The 4,032-nt window shown below is 32.4% G+C and overlaps 1 protein-coding gene across 3 annotated transcripts in view; it reads right to left on the bottom strand.

Annotated features, from left to right (window-relative positions):
• The window catches only part of Myo10A (Myosin 10A), a 418,782-nt gene extending 415,203 nt beyond the window's left edge, over positions 1-3,579 (bottom strand). For all 3 annotated transcript variants that reach the window (XM_068378794.1, XM_068378796.1, XM_068378795.1), the window contains exon 1: positions 3,394-3,579. The gene's annotated coding sequence lies outside the window, so the exon portion shown is untranslated. The remainder of the gene's footprint in view (positions 1-3,393) is intronic.
• Positions 3,580-4,032: the final 453 nt, after the last annotated feature.

Genomic DNA, 4,032 nt, shown 5'->3' with positions numbered 1-4,032 from the left:
AACCAAGATTAAACACAAAAACAAATTCAACAAAAGCTGAGAAATTTAAAAAGCAAATTAATCAAATTTCCGAACTCTACCCATCTGAGATCATGGAAGGCTGTGCTGTGTGGCGGCGGTCGGTCATGTTAGCTTTACCGGACAGGAACGAGCAGCATCAGTAATCATGTTCTCCGGCCAGAGGGCTCAATGGCCAAGCTGAATAAGCTGGATGACCTCAAAGTCACCTTCAGGAGAAACGTAAAGGGTCTCTCGAGACGTGACACAGGAGAGAGGATTCAAGAATGATTTCGTACAGCCGGAACTAAAAAGGATGACTCTTGTTTGAAGTTCGTATACCATTTTCTAACAGATCTAAAAACGTATGATCTTTGGTAATTTCCAAATTTTGACTAATATTAAAATCATCAATATCGAAACATAAATCTGTTATTATTTTTACTATGTAATGCAAAGTCATTTCCAATAACCGCTATGTCCCTACTAGGCACTTGGATTAGCCTTGATAATGTAGTAGGCTAATTATATCCCCATTTCTACCATTCTATTTCTCAAGTAGACGACTTCACTTATCCTTGCTAAAGGGTGTATAAGTGGCTATAGACACACACACACACACACACACACACACACACACATATATATATATATATATATATATATATATATATATGGGTGTGTGTGTGTGTGTGTGTGTATTACATGCAAAACCCATACAAAGCTATATCCTTAGTATTCAGATTCAGATACCCCCTTTAAAAACACGAGAGCCTCAACTCTAATTTTACCAATAACACACTTTAACTCTAGCTTTGCCAAAGAGAAAATCAAGGACACAACAGAGCCTATTAGAAACATCCCTGCCTACCAATTTGTGGAAGGGAGTTCGTGACTTTTTCTTATGTAAGTCTGCATCCTCACCATCCTTATGAGTTAGGAATGGAAGTTTTAGATGAGCCTATAGTCTTCCCTGTTGAGTCATCAACAGCCATTGCCCGGCCCTCTCTGTTCCTAGCTTGACGGAGAGGGGATATATGGTCACTTTCTAAGACAGTGTCCTTTTCCTTGCCTCTAAAGTGTTATGTTTATGCCGGTAAAACCTCCAGAACCCAAGAGAGCCTAAACCAATCTTTACCAAACAGCCTTCATAACCTAAGACATTATGCGAATTTTACTAACAAGCTTTCAAAGAACCCGAGAATAATATCAAATTAACACTTACACAACCATTCAACCCCCAAAATGTCCTAAAACCTAAACCTAACTCAACCAAACGCATCCTTTGGAATCCAAAAGAATTTAAGCAACAATTTTACTGACCAGCTTCTCAATAAGGCCTACAACAAGGCTTCGAAGAAGAGGCTTTATTCAAGTTTTGATTCCACGCCCACAGTCACTGCCCTCGGCCAAAGCTTGGTACGCCTGGCTTCGTCTGCCAGACACTCATTAATTGATAACGTTAGGCCTATTGGCGGCATTTCAGACTTCTCATAGGCCTAAAATGATTCTCACTATCATATTGGCCAATTCCCTATAATATGTGAAAAATGTAATTTTTTTTAATATAATTACAATATCATCTCTCTCTCTCTCTCTCTCTCTCTCTCTCTCTCTCTCTCTCTCTCTCTCTCTCTCTCTGTACACACACACACACACACACACACATATATATATATATATATATATATATATATATATATATATATATATATATATATATATATATATATATATATATATATATCACCCACGAAGGGCATTTAATACCGAATTTTATCTTGGGAATATATATCCACTTGGAATTCATTTTATAGTAACAGCTTCTGGTCGGGTGATATTTACATTGATTGAAATCACGTGATATATGTTCATATATATATATATATATATATATATATATATATATATATATATATATATATATATATATATATATATATATATATATATATAGATAGATAGATAGATAGATAGATAGATAGATAGATAGATAGATAGATAGATAGATAGATAGATAGATAGATAGATAGATAGATAGATAGATAGATATCTAGATAGATAGATATATATATATATATATATATATATATATATATATATATATATATATATATATATATGTGTGTGGATAATATACATATAAATTTGTATGTGTAAACGTTAGCGTGAGCTCCCTGAAAATAGAAGGAATACCACATAGTCCATGGTATCTACCTACTTATGATAGTAAATGAAAAGCATAAAAAGACAATATCATGACATGTAACCACTATCATTAATTTGCAATATGGCGTGTTTTAGAATATTCCATTATATATCACCAAAGAAGCCTTTACCCTTTCGACGTGAATGATCATTGTACAATGAATTGTTCTTTGAATTTCCGGTTATATCGATAAAAGTAATTGTGATGATGGTGAACATTAATTTTTTTGTAGTATCAGTTACTCCACACATATACTGAACAAACTCTATATAAACAAATAAAGTACAATAAAACGAAAAAAAGAAAAACTTGAACGAATGAATAAAAGAGGACATATTAAGATAGGTAAACATGGTTAATTAGATGTCGCCTCTTCACAAGTATCAATAATAGAAAAGTCTATAAGTCTATTACCACTGTTCATGTCTATATCTTGTTATGTCTCCACAAGGCATTATGTCGTTAATTTAGTTAATTTCGTTGCTTTGTAAAAGATTTTATGATGCTCTTATTTAGGGATTATTATCATTATTATTATTATTATTATTATTATTATTATTATTATTATTATTATAATAATAATAATAATAATAATAATAATAATAATAATAATAATAATAATCATTATTATTATTGCAAAACCAAATATTTGTGGTAATATCTATATTTTCATTATGAGTTAGGAATATTTCTATATACATACTTTATTCAAATACATTTTTGGAAATAAAGAAATATATGCACAAGCTGATTTAATTAATGTTACCCCTGCGAAAAGGAACATTGACCCTCAACGAAATTTTCGCAACATGAGCTATTTGAGTTGTCTCTGCAAATGGTGATTTCAATGCTTAAGTAATGATCGCCAGCTGCAATACTTATGGTTATCTAATAGCAGGCTGCGTGGGTTTGTGTATATAGGTTAGCGTTTGTAATACGGTGACGGCTAAAGAAGAATCCAGGAACAGGTGTTCAGGTCAACAAATAATAGGCTAAGAACAATCATATTTACATGTACATTACTCTAATTTTTTCCAGTATGAAGCCAGTTAATTGGGATATGTATGACACTGATTTCCTGATGAAAATCGGCTTACTTGAATGCAAATGTTCGATATGATAGAAATTTTGCCGTAGGCATAAAAAGTATTTTCACCTCTCGTCCCTCCCACCATCTTGTTTCTTACCTTTAAACTGCTTCCTTCCGTCTTATTCTTGTTCCCTTCCGGATTCTATCTCCTTTGAGAAATGTACAGATACTTATACAATTGTAAAAACCAGCACTAAACGATAAAACTAACACAGGGAATGCATAGTTTTTAAAAGCACCAACTTTCACGAACGTCACACGACACTACTTCCAGCTGGGAGACTCAGACCACTGACTTGTAAGAAACTCTAGACACTGACGAGTGCTGGAGGGCTCCGTCGCGCTTGCGAGCCCTCGATGAGTTGTTCTTTACGCAGCTTTGCTTTTCAGAGAATGTCTACCTTCATGAAAATAGTCATTTTGATGGACATACAGAAGACTTTATTATTATTACGGGACTAGAATGATAATCTAACTTGAACATAATCTCAACTATTTTAAATTAGGATCCATATTTAAAAGTTTTTGTATATTTCAACATTCTTTAAACTTATTTTGTTTGGGTACTGACTTCATATAAGCCTTTAAGAATATATATATATATATATATATATATATATATATATATATATATATATATATATATATATATATATATATATATATATATACATGTAGCCGTTTTAACTATTTCGTAACATTAGTTTGTAAAGAACGGTTAAAAACCTTCTGCTTA

Source organism: Palaemon carinicauda, chromosome 8 (genome assembly GCF_036898095.1).
Source record: "Palaemon carinicauda isolate YSFRI2023 chromosome 8, ASM3689809v2, whole genome shotgun sequence".
Lineage (NCBI taxonomy): Eukaryota > Metazoa > Arthropoda > Malacostraca > Decapoda > Palaemonidae > Palaemon > Palaemon carinicauda.
This window is presented reverse-complemented; position numbering and strand designations above follow the sequence as displayed.